A 17,664-nucleotide genomic window follows, 5' to 3' on the forward strand; every position below is an offset into this window, starting at 1 on the left:
CGTGTTTGCAGCGTAACACCGCACAGCTGTGTCTGGCCCATGCTGGGTGCTCGTGCACTTCCTAACCTTCGTGTTTGCAGCATAACACCACACAGCTGTGTCTGGCCCATGCTGGGAGCTCATGCACTCCCTAACCTTCGTGTTTGCAGTGTAACACCGCACAGCAGTGTCTGGCCCATACTGGGAGCTCGTGCACTCCCTAACCTTCGTGTTTGCAGTGTAACGCCGCAAAGCTGTGCCCGACCCCGTGCTGAGAGCTCCTGCACTTCCTAACCTTCATGTTTTGCAGCCGCCCCGCCAGGCCGGGGGAACCTCCCTGCTCCGCATACCAGGAGGCTGAGGCTCCTCAGGGCGGGCAGCAGAGCAGGACGGACTCCTGGGCTGCACTCCCAACCTGTACTCTTCCCAAGGCACTTTCTTGGCTGGCAGCCTTTTCTTAGAAGAATGTTGGATGGAAGGAATGCTGCTTGGGATGTCAGAGTTCACACTGCAACGTGAAGCCCTGCCTGACACAGCCCGGGAGGAGGAGCCCCAGGAGGAGGAAGAGACGGGTGTGGGATAAGGGCAGTGCTTTTTCACTCATTCTTTCATTGCTCTTCCAAACAGCCCTGGGAGGCAGGAACGACTATTCCCAGTCAGGAATTCAGATCCGATGGGGTAGGTAGGCAGGAAACAGCCCATCAAAACTTGGCCAGCACTGGGGAGAGGGGGGTGGCTTTCACTGGGGAGAGGGGTGTGGCTTTCACTGGGGAGAGGGGTGTGGCTTTCACTGGCTTCTCTGAAAGGAAAGCCTTGGCTCCCACCTTAAGGAGAAGCTGAGGGATAAGCACAGCCCTTCTCTGTGGGTGGAGGAGGGAAAACATTTTTGTGGTTAAATACACATGGCTCTATTCCAGACAGAGGATAAATCCTTTTTTGTTTGTTTGTTTTGAGATAGGGTCTTGCTCTGTCCATTCCGGCCTCTGCTGTCCATTTTACAGATGGTGAGACTGAGGTCTTGCACAGGAGTGGGATATGTAGGGTCACCAGCAGAGCAGGACTGTCCCGGTGCATGGGGTAAAGGACACATGCTCACTCATGGAGGCCCTACTGGCTGCTGGCACTGCGTACCATCTACCCTCCGACCCGGGGCAGACCCACAGGCCAGAATTTCCACCCACATTTTTCAGAAGAGGAACCGGAGGCTCCGAGGGAAAGCTGACTTGCCCGGGTTGTAGGGTGAGTGAGTGGAAGGGGTGAGATCAGAGTCCAGCTGTGACTCTGGAGCCACACGCTTCCCATGGTGACCCCGCCCAACACTGCACAAGCCTTCAGTAACCCCAGCAGCCTCCACTCCAAGAGTGCCTACTTCATGCCAGGCCCTGAGTCCCGAGCTGCCACTTCCCTTCCCCTGAGAGCCACAAGAGGGCAGTAAAAGGAGGCTCCAGAAGCCCTGGGAGGCAGGAGGCCTGAGCCTCCAGAGGTGACATTTCACCGGCGCCTGGAAGGATGACCTCACCCAGCATGGCCAAGTGGAGCACAGACCAGAGCGACAGGAAGGGGCTGCTCCCCCACTGTGGACAATGACATCAGCCTGGCCCTGTGCTCGACACCCACTGTCTGCCCCTAACCTCACAACAGTGCCCTGGGCAGAGGGTTGGGGGCGGGTGCACACTGGGCAGTGCCAGGCAGCACAGGCGGTTGGAGTGCAGGTAGGAGGTGACCCTCGGGCCTCCTGACCCTGGTCCTCCGTGCTCTTTGCCCTTCCCCATTGTCCCCAGCACATTTTCTTTTGAATCTCGCTCTGTTGCCCAGTCTGGAGTACAATGGCGCGATCTCGGCTCACTGCAAACTCCACCTTGTGGGTTCAAGCGATTCTCCTGTCTCAGCCTCCTGAGTAGCTGGGGCTACTCAGCTGCCACCACCATGCCCAGCTAATTTTTGTATTTTTTTGGTAGAGGCAGGGTTTCACCATGTTGGCCAGGTTGGTCTTGAACTCCTGACATCAGGTGATCCACTCACCTCGGCCTCCCAAAATGCTGGGATTACAGGCATGAGCCACCGTGCCTGGCCATCACCAGCACATTTTCTACCACTCTTGAGGCTGGGTCAGCCTGACTTCCAGCTCCTGGCCTCACTGGGCTCACAGCTCAGGCTCTGTGGACACTGGGGTAGGGGGTTGGGGTGGCCCCAGGTGGCTTGTTTAACTGAGAAGCCCCAGGCCCCTCCCCAGCCCACCCCTCTGGCCTGGGCCCTCCTGGATCCTCAATCAATTCCAGAAGTCCTTGTTTCGAGGCCCCCACCCAGTCCGGGGGACACACCCACTTGTCGCTGCAGTCAGAGCCAATGAAACCAACCCCCGCGCGGGGCCCAGCTACTGTTCCTGGGCTAGGGCTTCTGCCAAAGGATTGGGCTGGCCCCTCTTCAGCCATCCATGAACCCTATCAAGGATGACAGGGGTGGACACAATTGCTCATGCGCGGAAGCTGCTTCCATCCCGCGGGTGGCTCACAAGTAGGTTTCTCATCTTACTGATGGGGAGACTGAGGCTCAGGATGCAGCTAATGAGTCATGGGGAGGGGAGAGGGGGTGACTCTGCAGCCAGGGCTCTTGGGACCCCAGAGGGACTGGATCTGAGGCCGGTTAGGGGACCTGCCTTCAGGGGTCCCCAAGGGTCCATGAATTGCCCTTTGTTGGAGCCTGAGGCAGGGTGAGCTGGCAGGGTAGATACAGCCTCCTGACTCCCTGCTCCCCCTGCCCTCCTTCGGGGTGCTGGGCGTGGGAGGATGGCTTTGCCCAGACACCTGGCCCTGGCCCCAAGGGGACTCCTCATTCAGATCTTTTTGGCAGTTTCTGGTTTTGAGTAACCGAGGTCTGGGCCCTCTGTCTTGTGGTTCTGGGCGTGGGTGGCAGATGGGTTGGGGCCAAGGCAAGAAGCCTCTTCCTCAGGAGCTGGGGCTGCCAGGTGGCCCTCGAGGTGGGTATCTTGACTACAAACTCTGTCACTCCCCAAGCACTGGCTTGGCCCACGGGAATTTCCCCAGACTCAAGGGGCGGATGACAGGAAGGGGCTCTCCAGGGCTTCGCTGCAGGGATAAGGCCAGAGGGTGGCCATGCGGTTAGAAGCTCCCAGTTTCTTGCAGGGAGCTTGAGCCATCAGCTCCCAGGGTGTCTGAGAGGAGAGGCAGGGGACCCAGGGGCCTCCTTGAAACCTCCTGAGTGAATGAAAGCAGAGGTCGGCTTCCTGGCAGAAGGCTCTGTCCTTGGAAGCCAGGCTCAGTTCATGTCCACATGCTCACCGTTCACTTAGTCTGGGATGATCTTCCCTTAAGCCTGGTCTGGTTGGCCAACTCCTATTCATCCTGCAAAACCCTTCTTGGAGTAACCTAATCCACCAAAGTCTTCTCCATAGCCCTGCCCCACCACACACACATCTGTGTTTGGAGGACAGTACTGTCCAGGCCACCCGCTACAGTGGGCACATTCCCTGGTGGGCTCAGAGAGGCCTTGGGCGGCCCTGCAGAATGAGAGCGGCAATTTCCTTAGGTGGCTCCTGTAATAACATGGCTTAGCAGCTACTTAGCTCCGACCATGCACCAGGTACCGTGCTTGTCTCGCGACATTCCCGGGCCAAGAGAGCCATCTGCAGCCTCCTTTTAACTCAAGTATTTCTTGACAACCTCTTATGTGCCAGCCCTGAACTAAGTGCTGGATTCAAATCTGACCTTGGCCAAATCAGTCCCCCCGTGCCAGCCTCCGTGTCTTTACCAGGCTTTCATAATTGCTCTGTGAGAAGGCAGAGTGTGGGGGGCAGGGAGTCTTCATTTCACCTATGGGCACAGAGAGGCCAGCGGGGGCACACGGTGGAATCCAGAGCCCAGCACCAGAGGCTATGTCCAGGCACCCCAGCTGATAGCCACGGAGGAAGGTGGATGAAGAGCTCTGGCCGGGGCCTGGTTGGGCCTCCTCCACCTCCCCTTCCTCCTCCTCTCCCTCCCCCTCCTCCTCCCCCTCTGCCTCCTCCTTCCCCCAGTCTCTCCACTCTCTGCCTATGGCATCCCCTGTATTAAGAGTATGCTTAAGGAGGAAATTCACCTGAGCTCAGTGACCGTGACATTGCCTTCCCATAATCTGCCTGGCACTGTGACCAGAGGCCTCCCAGGAGGGTCCTCTCAGCTTTGGGGCCAGCAGAACAAGGCAGTGTGGCTAACCTTGACCCCTAGCATGCAGGCCTCTCCACCTCGTTGGGCTGGCTTCTCTCCTGAGGACATCTCAGCTCTGCTGGCCACGCCCCTCTGCAACTCAGTGGGCCAGTGGCCACGCCCTCTGCGACTCAGTGGGCCAGTGGTAAGGCAGGTCCATGGCCACGTGCTGCAGGTTCCCTCTGTGCTGTCTCCCGGGCCCCACAGATTCCTACTCTTGCCGGCTCCTCCCTCTAGCCACTGCTCTCTCAGGCCACAGCTCTGGCCACAGCATCCCCTCCACATCGGCCTCCCTGTGGCTGGGCTTCTTCCTCCTGGCTGCCCTCCAGGCTATGGCCACAGGGACCTCTGAACAGGGCAGTTTGCCCACATCACCTCCTGCCTCAGCCCTGCGTGAGTCCCACAGCCCCCTCTGCACAGCCACACAAGGCACAGGTGTCCCCCTGGGGCTCAGTGGCTGCTCTTTCCCAGCAAGGCCCCTGGTCCCATAAGGCTGGAAAACACAGGGTGAAACAGAGTTCAGCAGCCACCCTTGCCTCCACAGAGCTGTGCCTGCACTGTCTGCTGGACTCCCCAAAAAGGGATGTTTCCCAAACTTTTTTTTCTTCTTTGAGATGAAGTGTCACTCTTGTTGCCCAGGCTGGAGTGCAGTGGTGCAATTTTGGCTCACTGCAACCTCTGTCTTCTGGTTTCCAGCTATTCTCCTGCCTCAGCCTCCTGAGTAGCTGGGATTACAGGTGCCCACCACCATGCCCAGCTAATTTTTGTATTTTTAGTAGAGATGGGGTTTCTTTTTTTTTTTTTTTTTTGAGACGGAGTCTCGCTCTGTCGCCCAGGCTGGAGTGCAGTGGCCGGATCTCAGCTCACCGCAAGCTCCGCCTCCCGGGTTTACGCCATTCTCCTGCCTCAGCCTCCCGAGTAGCTGGGACCACAGGCGCCCGCCACCTCGCCCGGCTAGTTATTTGTATTTTTTAGTAGAGACAGGGTTTCACCGTGTTAGCCAGGATGGTCTCGATCTCCTGACCTCGTGATCCACCCGTCTCGGCCTCCCAAAGTGCTGGGATTACAGGCTTGAGCCACCGCGCCCGGCCGAGATGGGGTTTCTACTATGTCGCCCAGGCCGGTCTCAAACTGCTGACCTCATGATCCACCTGCCTCAGCCTCCCAAAGTTCTGGGATTACAGGCATGAGCCACTGCACCTGGCCTCCCAAACTTTTTTTTAACTAACATTTTGCAGAGCACTTCTTTGAGTTCCTAGGAATCTAGTCCAAGGAAGGCTGGCCCTCCGGGTGAACAGCCACCATCCTGCAGATTCCTACTATGTGGTAGGCACATGCTGAGCCCTTCATGGGCTGGTGTCAGTTGAGCCTCACATAGAGGCCAGGAGAGGAGGATCAGCACTCCAGCTCTGCAGATGCTGGGGCCGAGAACAGACTCAGCAACCACTGGTGGCATGGTAGGGTGAGGAAGGAAGAGCCGCTGCGGTGCTACCCTGGCAGACAATCGTGGCCCTGGAATGCCAGGGTCCAGTGAGAGCTGCCGGGATGCACGAATGTGGAGACCACATTGTAGTCCGACCCTGCTCTGTCTGGGTCCTGCAGCCTGTGCCCCAGCACTGCCCTGCCCTGCCCCAGGCTCTCAAATCCCATCTTGGCTCCCTCCTTTGTCACACACTGCCACTACTGTGTCACCTTGAGTTCCTGACAGGGGACTCTGAGCCTCTAAGCAGGCACCTAGGCTCTGGCAGGGAGCCAGGAACATGCCCTGGTGTGTGTGGGGGAGTCTGAGACCAGGTGTCCATCCCTTATCCTCCCAACCAGGGGATCTGTGGCTCAGAGAGACGTCCCAGCCCGCTTGCCGTGGTGGGCAGGCACGGGAAGACGCAGCAGCTCCCATGGGGCAGTCAGGCACCCAGGGTGGGGAGGGCAAAGGCTGGTGGGCCCTGCTGTGGGACTTCCATGGAGGCAGTGCTGCCACGGCTGCGGCTCTGGGATGCCCACCTCCTGGCTGGGCTGTGGTGGGACCCCTTGCTGCCCCACCAGGCGGGGACCAGCCCTCCTGTTAGGTTCAGATGCTCACTTCTGTCCCTATCCCCCATCCTTCCCCATCCCACCTTTCCTTCTACTAAACGTGCACTTTAGGGTGGGGGAGGGACATGCCATTCCAGGGGCTGTGCTCAGCATTTTCTGTACTTTCTCACAGGAAGCCACAGGGCAGGTGCCCTTCATCTAAAAGATGAAGTATCTGAGACTCAGAGAGGTAGAGCAAACTGTCAAAAGTTGCACAGCTGGATAGTGGTGGAGCTGGGACTTGAACCCTGGACCCTGTGATCCTAAAGGGCCACATCAGTATCTGTGCCCTACGGCCCCAAGCAGCCTCATTCTGAGAAAAGTTTGTTGACTGAATAAAGTAGAAAGCCCCAAATCACAGCAGCTCCCAGGAGGGACCTGACATCAGTGCTCCCCCCACCAAACCCACTCATTCAGGCTGAGGTCCAGCCCTCCCTCCTTGTGGGTCTCTCGCCGTCCTACTTACCTTCCTCCAAGTCTCCAGCCACACTACACTCACCCTCGCCCACACACCCGCCTCCCTCGTAGCCACCCTTCAGCACAGTGGCACCTGTACAAGCCCTCAGGCTGGCTGGGGTCTTCTCCGGGCTTCCTGAGCCCCAGGCTTCCCTCTGCGAAAGTTCCAATCACACCATGGCTCTATATCTTCTGACCAGCCTCCCCCATCAGACTAAATGTCCCAGAGGGGAGAGGCTGAGTCTTTTTTTTTTTTTTTTTTTTAGAGGGAGTTTCGCTCTTGTTGCCTAGGCAGCAATAGGGTGATCTCGGCTCACTGCAACCTCCACCTCCTGGGTTCAGGCGCTTCTCCTCCCTCAGCCTCCTAAGTAGCTGGGATTACAGGCATGCACCACCATGCCTAGCTATTTTTTTTTTTTTTGTATTTTTAGTAGAGACGGGGTTTCCCCATGTTGGTCAGGCTGGTGTAGGACTCCTGACCTCAGGTGATCCACCCGCCTCGGCCTCCCAAGGTGCTGGGATTACAGGCATGAGCCACCGCGCCCGGCCGAGGCTTACTTTATGGCAGTTGCCCCCCAGTGTTACTGGGCTCTCAATGCACGCTCAAAGTCACTGAAGGGACTCTAACAATTTGAAAAATACAAAAAAAAAAGGAAAAAGAAACAAACCACCAGAGAAATTACCGCTCCCCATCTCGGTACATTTCATTTGGGTCTTTTTTCTGTCTGTGTGTTTGTGGGACACCAGTGTGAGCATCCTAAGAACAGAAGCCTGCCTCTGCCCACCTCCCTCGCAGGAATAAATGCTGCATTTGCAGAATGGACCTGGGGTGGCCCCAGGTGTCCTCTGAGGCCTAGGAGAGGGGGCAGTCACTCAGGGTCACTCAGCTACAAGGGGAGAGGCCTAGACCTGAAGGCCAGTGCTCCTGACCCCCCAGGGCACTGACTCCCATAGCAGTCGCTTTCAAGGCCCCAGAAATCTTAATTTTCCACTCTCCGGCTGACCATCCATCATCCTGGAAGGCCAGGAAACCAGAGGTCCCGCCTGCACAGACGGTTCACAGAAGCAGCGAGTGCCCCACCCGCGTGCACCTGCAGGCTTCCTCCTGTCCCCTAACGCAGGTGCCTCCTGTCCCCTAAAGCATTTCTGTCACTCACTCATGCTCTCAATTCATCGAATGCTGCTGGGGTCCCACTCTGTGCCAGCCTCCAGCTGAGCCCTGGGACCCAGAGATGAATCACACAAAGCAGCCCCAGGCTGTCGGGGAGACCTGGGAACAGGGCAGAGAAGCTCTGTATGACAAGTGCTGGCCCAAAGGCATGAGCAGAGCCTGGGGTGAGATGGCGCTGGGAGGGCCGTGGGTCTGCCCGGCCTGGGGTGAACAGGAGACGGCCAGGAAGGATTTCTAGAGGAGGATGCCTTCCAGCAGCGGCTTAAAGAACCAGCAGGCAGGGCGCGGTGGCTCACACCTGTAATTCCAGCACTTTGGGAGGCCGAGGCAGGTGGATCACCTAAGGTCAGGAGTTCCAGACCAGCCTGGCCAACATGGTGAAACTCCATCTCTATAAAAATACAAAAGTAAGCCAGGTGTGGTGGCACGCACCTGTAATCCCAGCTACTCGGGAGGCTGGGGCAGGAGAATCGCTGGAGGCGGAGGTTGCAGTGAGCCAAGATTGCACCATTGCACTCCAGCCTGAACAACAAAGGTGAAACTCCATCTGAAAAAAAAAAAAAGAGCCAGCAGAAGCCCAGCAGGTGAAGGATGGCAGGAAAATCGGACTAGGCATAGGAACAGCAGGAGGAAGGCCTAGAGGACAGAAGGCTGAGAGTGAGCAGGAAGAGACTGCATGTCCGGGCAGGTGGTGAGCGGGTGCAACAAGGGCCCAGCCCAGAACTGGGCGTCGGAGATGACCCGACCACCCACAAGGTTCCCATCAAGAGCCTGCATGCAGCCCGCTCCCTCTCACAGCTGCTGCATGCGTGGCTCTGGGGACCAGCACTTCCCTTCAGAATTCTGAGCACCTTAGGCAAAACTTCCACCTTAAAACCAGCCTGTCCTTAAGGCCCCCAGCACCAGCTCACGGTTATTTCCTGGACGAGCCAATGCAAAGCCTGCCAGGGCCTACTCTGGAAACTGGAGCTGGTGCAAAGGCTGATCTGTGTCCGCAGGCTTTGGTGGATGTGAGGCCGTGATAAAGAATAAGAACACAGGTGTGATCCTTGCTTGCTCAGAGAAAAAGCCAAGTTTATCCCGAATTCACAAATCAGAGACTGAGGCTCAGAGAGGTGAAGCAACCTGCCTGAGGTCACACAGCAGGTGACCAGGCCCAGGCACTAAGCCCACCCCTCTGACTTCTCTCACCATGGCATAAGCTCCCCTAGGGCAGGTCCATCTGATACGTCCCCCACTGGTCCCTGGAGCCTCGAGCGCTGGCCCCTGGCCAGGGCACCCAGAATGCTTTTTATGAATGAGTGAACAAAAGAATCTGAAGCCCCTGCTCTTCGTCCCACCCCACGCAGCAGTAGAAGAGGCCATCTGCTACTGTTTTTTGTTGTTGCTGCTACTCTAAAAATCAAAAGCACAAACCCGAAGTCACAGCACTGTGTCACATCAGAGTGGACAGACACCCCAGTCCTGATTCAGGGCTGAAACGGAGTGGGGCTCCTCCGGGGCAGGGGCACACAGCAGGGTCTTGGAGTCAGACAGACCAGGGCCAAATCTCCACTCAGCCGCTAAGGGCTATGAGACCCGACACGCCGCGCCCCGTCTCCATGCCTAGGCATCCCCATATCTAAAACCAGACGCAAAGAGTACCTACCTTGCTGGGTGCCGAGAGGACTCAGGAGGTGGGATGCTGCCAGGGTGGGCACAGGCGGAATCCCAGCCCACGGGTGTCCTTTGCCCTGCGACCTTGGCTGAGGTCTGCACCTTCCTGGGGGTGAGCTCTGAAACCCTGCTCAGCACTAAGCATGCTGGATGCCTGGCCTTATGGGCAGCCGAATGGCTTACACATTAGGAGGTGTTCACGTGGCCAAAGGGCAGAGGGGGCCCAGGAGCCTGAGGGCAGGTGGCTCACTGGGCTCCCCCATGACTCAGCAGAACTCAGGCTGCAGGCTCGGGTGGGAGCTGCCCCCGACTGCACCCTGTGCAGGGAAGCCCAGCTGCTGGCTGATAAATATTTTATCACTGCTCACAGAGCAGTCCCCAGGAAGGCGCCTGCAGCCTCCAAGCCCACAGAGCACCCCTTCCTGCCCAGACAGAAGGAACTGGCCGGGGCCAAGGTGCAGGGTGGGGTCAGGAGCCCAGACAGCTCATTCCTGCCCTGCGACTACAGGTCAGCACAGCACATACCCCTGAGCCCCACCCACACTCTACTGCACCCTATGTTGGGTGTTGGGCTCAGACTGCTATGCCCCTTGGACAGCCCCCCTCCTCCTCTTCACCCCGCCTAGAACACCAGCCCTCTGCCTGTTGGCCCAGTCAAACCCTCCATCCTGCTGGCCCAGGGCCATTGCCACCTCCTTTAGGAAGCATTCCTGGAGCCTCCCTTTCTGCTGTGTGACTGTGGGGAGGACCATCACACTCTCTGAGCCAGTTTCTCTTCTCTTCTCTTCTCTTTTCTCTCTTCTCTTCTCTTCTTTCTTTTTTTCTTTTTCTTTTCTTTTCTTTTTTTTTTTTTTTGAGACAGGGTCTCACTCTGTTGCCCAGTGGTGCAATCACAGTTCACTGCAGCCTTGACCTCCCGGACTCAGGTGGCCCTCCCACCTCAGCCTCCTGAGTAGCTAAGACCACAACTGCACGCCACCATGCCTGGCTCACTCATTTTTTCATATTTTTAGTAGAGACTGGGTCTTGCTATGTTGCCCAGGCTTGGCTTAAACTCCTGGGCCCAAGCGATCTGCCCGCCTTGACCTCCTAAAGTGCTGGGGTTACTGACGCGAGCCACTGCGCCCAGCCTTCTCTTCTGTTTTTGATTTTTCTTTTTCCCTTCACTTTTCCAGGTTCAGTAACTTGCCCATCTGAGCCAGTTTCTACAAGGGAGCTAAGGATCTCTGCTCATGGGGGACAAAATGAGAGTATGCGAGTCAAGTTCTCCCAGCACCTCACCCACACAGAGACTCATTCTATTCGGGGGAAACCGAACATCAGGAATCAAATCATAAACATGACTGAGCGTGGCTAGGAGTGGGGCACAGGACTGCACAGAATCTGGCTCCTGTCTGTAAGAATCCACAATTTAATTAGGATATGTGACCTAAATAATAATAACAACAACAGTAACAATGGCCACCGAGTTTTAAGCCCCGCCACATGCCAGACACTTCACATCCCATCTCCTCGTTTACTCCTCCCAGAAGCCCTAGAACGTGGGTTGCTTCTTGCTCCCATTTGACAGCAGAGCAGGAAACTGAGATGCAGAGAGGGTGAGAGCCCTGCCTGGGGTCACACAGCTTTTCACATCATCGTGCACGTGGAGGCCCCGCTGAAAGGGGGGCTCCAAGACAAATGACGGAACTTCCATGGGACAGATACTGTGCAGCTCCTAAAAACTCATCAGGACTGCTCACGAGCTCCTGGGCTGCTTAGGGATAGGGAAGATGTTCACGATATTACATCTAGTGAAAAAAGCAGAACCGGTCAGACGCGGTGGCTCATGCCTGTAATCCCAGCACTTTGGGAGGCCAAGGCAGGAGGATGGTTTGAGCCTAGGAGTTCAAAACCAGCTTGGGCAACATGGCAAAACCCCATTTCTTTTTTTTTTTTTTTTTTGAGACAGCGTCTTGCTCTGTCACCCAGGCTGGAGTGCAGTGGCAAGATCGTGGCTCACTGCAACCTCTACCTCCCGGGTTCAAGCAATTCTCCTGCCTCAGCCTCCCGAGTAGCAGGGATTACAGGTGTCTGCCACCACGCCTGGCTAATTTTTGTATTTTTTAGTAGAGACTGGGTTTCACCATGTTGGCCAGGCTGGTCTTGAACTCCTGACCTCAGGCGATCCACCCGCCTCGGCCTCCCAAAGTGCTAGGATTACAAGTGTGAGCCACCGCACCCGGCTGCAAAACCTCATTTCTACTAAAAAAAAAAAAAAAAAAAAAAAAAAAAAAAAAAAAAAAAAAAAAAAGAAAAAGAAAACCAAAAAACCAAAACCCAAAAACAAATTAAAAAATTGGCAGGGTGTGGTGGTGCATGCCTGTGGTCCCAGCTACCGGAACGTGGTGATTGTGCCACTGCACTCCAGCCTGGGTGAAAGAGCAAAAAAAGAAAAAAGAAAAGAAAAGAAAAGAGCAGGATAGAGAACCGTAGAGCTGTAGGTGCGGTGCAGCAATGACACTACGCAACAGGACTTCTACCTCAGAACAGATTGACAGGAAATGAATACGTTCAGGGGGCGAGGCTGCAGGCAGAATCAGAGCCCGTTCTCCAGACTCTGTCCAATATGGTGATGTTGGTTTCATATTTAAAATTTCCCCTAGAAAGAGGATTTGTCCACCCCAAGGCTTTTTGAGCAGCTACTGTCTGTCCTGTTTGTTGAGCATTTTTCTCCTCTCTCAGCCTCAGGTTTGGCCTGCGGAAGGCATGAAGCAGAACGTGGACCCACCCTCTCCCGGCCATAGATAGATCTCCTGGCCCCTCCACCGCAGCAAGGCCGAAGCCACGCCCAGGATCTTCTCCCTGTCTTCCCTTTCCACATGGGATCTATTTACCAGGGACCACCACCGCCACCTACCCAAGCCCTAGACTAACAGTCGTAGGTGCTTAGAGAGTAGTGAGCTCCCCGTTACTGAGAATAATCAAGTAGGGAGCCATATGTCTACCCACCAAGAAGTGGCCACGACGGATGACTTTCTGTTCATCTAAATCAGACCCAAATGCCTTACCAGTGGGTGACCTTGGACAAGATACTGATATCTTTGTATCCTACCTTCCTGGTCTGTACAATGGGATCATGATAGAACAGTGACCTCAGAGGCCCTTCAGAGGGTTAAAAGAGGGCAAGTAGGTAAACTTCTAAGACGCCGTCCAGTGCCTCCCAAGAGCTGCCTATGCATTGGCCATTATTATTTGGCAGCTTTATCCTACTCACCTCAGGAGCTACGCAGGGCAGAAATCAAAATTCCTGTTTCACAGATTAGAAAACTGAGGCATGGAGAGTAACACTCTCAGACTCAAAGGGGTTGTAAGCAGTGGAACCAGGGCCAGAACTCGGGTCTTCTGGCATTAAGTGGGAGCTGTGCCCCCAGGCTAGGTCCTCTCTCCCTTCATGTCTCTGGCCTGGGTTCTCTTCTAGGCATTAGGTGGATTGCTTTCGCTGGAGAAACTGCTTTTGCAACCCAGTGCAACCTTTAACCAACCCAGCAGATGGCACAGAAAGCATAGCCTTAAGAACTTTCCAGAAAATGAGCAGGACTCATGCTGGGGTCAGAGGAGCCCACCACGGTGATTCCTGACGGCAAGGCTCCGTGGCAGTATTTCCAGACCTTCGCGCATGCTGTGTGGTGGGGTGGAGCATGCGGACCCAGGTTTGAGTTCCAGCCCTGCCCCCTTGCTGTGGCTCTGGGCAGTCACTGGTTCCCCCTGAGCCTCAGTTTGCCCATCTGTTAACTGGGCAGGGCCACGTCCACCTTGTGGGCTGGCTGGGAGGAGTAGGTGAGATGGTGCCTGGGGAGGTCTATGCACAGGGGCTGGCTGGCAGGACAGGAGCTCAGAAGACGGCAGGCAGCCCCTCCCTTCCAGAGGGGAGCCCACGCTTGGGGGTCAGAACTGAGGACAGCAATGCCCTCTGCGCCGAGATGAATCCGTGTGTTTTCTTGACATCTTTTATTTTATTTGTTTATTTATTTATTTATTTTGAGATGGTGTCTCGCTCTGTCTTGCCCAGGCTAGAGTGCAGTAGCGTGATCTCAGCTCACTACAACCTCTGCCTCCTGGGTTCAAGCAATTCTCCTGTCTCAGCCTCCCGAGTAGCTGGGACTACAGGCATGTGCCACCATGCCCAGCTAATTTTGTATTTTTAGTAAAGACAGGGTTTCACCATGTTGGCCAGCCTGCTCTCAAACTCCTGACCTCAGGTGACCCACCTGCCTCAACCTCCCAAACTGCTGGGATTACAGGCATGAACCACCGTGCCTGGCCATCTTGACATCTTTTAAACAAGGACTTGGCCCTGCCCCATCCCCACTTACCCCAGCATGTGGGTATCGGTGTAACACAATAGCAAACTCCATTTCTGTCCCTACTCCTCTGGGGCAGGGGACAGAAGGGCACAGGTATCAGTTGGGGGATTCCTTGTGCCAGGCCGAGTGAGCACTGTATTTATCTCCCTGCCTGGACTCTTAGGGCCACCCCAACATTAACATTAATACCAACACTACGGCTGATGCCAAGGCAGGGTTATCACAGGATCACGACACTACAAGACCACAGCACTACAAGACTATGCACCACAAGGCTATGTCACTAGAAGAGCACATCACTATAGGAAGACCACGTGGCTACAGAATGACATCACTACTTTCCACGACTCACAGGGAACGCTCCTAACTGGGACTGTTCAAGCACCTGACATGAAGTCGCTTAACTCTCACAGCAGCCTACAGCCTAGAGTGCGGCAGGAATCACTATTTTATCGATGAAGAAGTGGAGGCAGACAGAGGTTAAGTAACTTGCTAAGACCTCCTGAGAGGTGGGACAGGATTCGAACCCACGCAGCTGGCTCCAGAACCCACCCCCTCAGTCACTTAAGCTGTTTATTCCAATCTGCACCTTGCAACGAGAGAACTGAAGCTCAGAGAGCTTAGGCAGTTTTCTCATGGCAGATGGCCCTGACTCTGGGATCCCTAACCTCTCCCCTCTCACTGGCTCCCGAAGGCTCCTCCTGCTTGGCCACCAGAAGCTGATGGTCCGAGGGTCTGCGGTCAAGCCCCTGGGTAGCAGCAGCACCAGGGCTGCTCTCCGAGACTGAGTGTTTCTGAAGTCATCGAGAAATATGCAAATATGCTCACCAGACTTCCAAGCCCCTGTGCCACCACGTGCTCCCCAGCAAGATCCAATTTTAAGACATAAGAAAAAAGAGAGATGTGGTTAAAATAAAAAATGAGGGCTGTCTTGTCACCAAGAAGCCACCTCTTTGTTCAGCTAAACCATGTCTTCACAATGGCGCAAGATTCTGATTCACATTTCTTGCCTCTAATCCAAGAGATGGCTGGTCCTGTTCAGTGCTGGCCCCCTGCAGCCCCCCTGGGCTTCAGGATGAGGGTCTTGAAGCAGGATGCCCTGACCCTGCTGTTTGAGCCTGTGGGCGACCCACACCGCCCTCTGACCTGGATTGCACCGCATTCACACGGCATCAGTAGCCTGCCCATTTCTGCGTGGCTCTTTCTATCTTGAGAGGCCCTCCTCGCCATCTGCAGGGCCTGGGGAAGGTCTTCATGAATGAATGAATGAATGAATGAATGAATGACTCTCCTCCTCTACGGGAGTCTCATGAGACCTCTGTTCTTCTCACACATGCCCCAAAAGACGGTTTTGTTCACATCCACAAACGTCCACAACTTGGGGTACCCGGAGAGCTCCTGGTGTTCCTCTTTCCTTGTCACCCGCCCCTCCTGGTGTCTGCACCCCTGACTTGCTGGGCGTGAGCAGGAAAGCTGGCACCACACCACACTGCCTGCCTCTGCCAGGCGGTTCTGCGTTACCATCCCCAGGCCTTTTAAGCCATCCATTAGAAACAAAAAACCCATTAGCTCACAAATGTTTCTGCACAGGCTGCTTTCCCTGCTGATGAAGAATTAAGTCCATGCGAGTGTCCCCACTGCCACCCAGTTAAAACAGCCAAGACACAGAAGTGCCAGCCATTCCCATGGCCGATCCATCCACACCATGGTGTGCTTGTGATGTGGGGCACCACACTTCTTTGGACCTCCCTGACTGCCTCTGTGGGTGGATGGGTGAAGGTAATATGATGATCCCAGTCTTCAGGTGAGTAACCCAAGGCCCAGAGAAGCAAAGTGACTTGTCCAGGGCCACACAGCCAGCCAGTGCTGGAGCTGGGATCCTGACCCAGGCCTGCTGGACTTCACAGCAATCCCCGCCCCACAATTTAAACAAAGGGCTCAGAATCCCAGACTGTTTGGCAGGGAAGGCCCCTGGGGAGACCCTAACCTCCTCTGACTGCTGGGGGACTTGGGCTCCAAGAGGGGACTGGCTTGCCCAGGGACACAGCAAAGTTGTGGACCCCAGGGTGGGCCCTTCTTGGCCTCTTCGCTGCCTGCCAGCCAGAGGGAGGCAGATGACTTTGTCTCCCTCATCCAACGTTACCACCTAGCGCTGCTCACACCTGAATGTGCATCAGAATGACCATGGGGGACTTACAAAATGCAGATTCCTGGTGCCCCCTTACCAGGTCAGGACGGGGGCCAAGAAATTGGCATTTTATCAAGCACTGCCATCAAGGAGGATAATCTGGGGTCCGGGACCTCACTTGGAGAGTCCCAGCTTACCCCCAGGATTCTGGAGGCTGGCCCAGTGCAGAAAGCCTGAGAGGCCACAGGGAGGCGCCCTCCCACCTGCAGATCAATCCAGGGAATGGGACTCACCACCCACCCTCCCACCAAGAGCATCACTAATCACCTTGCAGCCAGGCCACCCCACACGGTCCTCATGGCCTCTGTCCACACATGTCACTCCCACCCATGCCACTGGTAGGGAAGTGGAGGCCGCTTGGAGGAAGTGACCCAGTCGCTGGGACCACATCCTGTGACCTTTGGACCCGGGACCCTCCCCCAATCTTCTACCTTGGCTCTAGTGGAAAAAAATCTTAGAAAGCGTCAGGCTCTGTTCATGGGAACAGGGTCTAGAAATCCACATGATTAGGTCTGAGGCGCAGACCCGTGGCCAGGCAGACCTGGCCAGTGTCCCCACCTGCCAAGGGATGGTGAGGATGTCTCCCCAGGCTCTGACCTTACAGACCGCTAAGCGCTCCAGCCCTGGAGCCTCTGCCCTGGGGTCTGCCGGCTGCTTCCACCTGCCCCCACCCACTCTGCAGGGCCAGCTAACAGCCAGGAAGTGGATGGAGGCACAGGCCAGGGGCCAGAGGGGTGGGGGCCACAGGCTGAGCCAGGACAGGGCTCTGAAAGGAAGGGTCCCCCATCCTCGACCATCTTTGTTTGCTCTATTAAGGGGGGCAATGGCGAGGGAGGCGCGAGCTGCCATGGGGAGGGGGCGGCGTCGGGGAAGGAGATGGGGACACGGGGCAGCTGGACGGAGACCCACCCACAGAGACGCGGACAAACTCACAGATAGAGGGAAGGGGGCGGGGCGGGGGGCGCGCAAGAGAGGCTGGGAGAGAACGAGCTCGGGAGGTCCCGGGAGACTGGGGTGGGAGAGGCTGAACCTCCATCCAAGGGGGCCGCCCCTGCCCCGCAGATTCCGCCCGACCCCTACCCCATCCCAGGGCCCCGCAGTCGGAGTCGCGCGCGCGCACCTATGCGCGCACACACAAGCACACACACGCGCACACACATGCGCGCGCCGCTCCGCCGACACCGCCCCGGGGCCCCCCCTTCTGCAGGGGCGCGCGTCTGGCCCCCCAACCCCAGCCACCCGGTCCCCTCTCCGGCCGGGCCTCCGGACCCGTCGCCGCCGCTCACCTCGGTCCCCGCGCCGCCGCCGCCGCCGCCACCGCGCAGAGCCGGAGCCGGATCCCGGAGCCCGGAGCCCGGAGCCCGGGGCCGGGGGAGGGGGCCGCAGAGGCCCCGCCCCGCCCCGCTCCGCCGCGTCCCGCCCCTCGGGCCCGCGCGGGGGCGCCCGCAGCCGCCGCAGCCCCCAGGGACTCCGGGCGCTGCAGGAGAGACTCGCCCAAGTGCGGAAACCTGTCCGCGGGCACGCCCACTCGGGTGCGCCCGAACTGGGGGCTGGCGCTTGGGCCCCCTCCCGGCCTCCGCCCCTGAGCACTGCGCA

At 56.7% G+C, this 17,664-nt stretch overlaps 1 protein-coding gene across 3 annotated transcripts in view; it reads right to left on the bottom strand.

The window, feature by feature from the left end:
- The window catches only part of PRR5 (proline rich 5), a 67,296-nt gene extending 49,897 nt beyond the window's left edge, over positions 1–17,399 (bottom strand). The window contains exon 1 of one of the 3 annotated variants that reach the window (XM_031656213.1): positions 17,355–17,399. The gene's annotated coding sequence lies outside the window, so the exon portion shown is untranslated. Of the gene's footprint in view, positions 1–9,526; positions 10,364–17,354 lie in introns of those variants that run through there. The other 2 variants (XM_009217474.3, XM_009217475.3) reach the window with 2 other exon arrangements.
- Between the last annotated feature and the right edge of the window lie 265 nt (positions 17,400–17,664).

The sequence above is a fragment of the Papio anubis genome, chromosome 16 (genome assembly GCF_008728515.1).
Source record: "Papio anubis isolate 15944 chromosome 16, Panubis1.0, whole genome shotgun sequence".
NCBI lineage: Eukaryota > Metazoa > Chordata > Mammalia > Primates > Cercopithecidae > Papio > Papio anubis.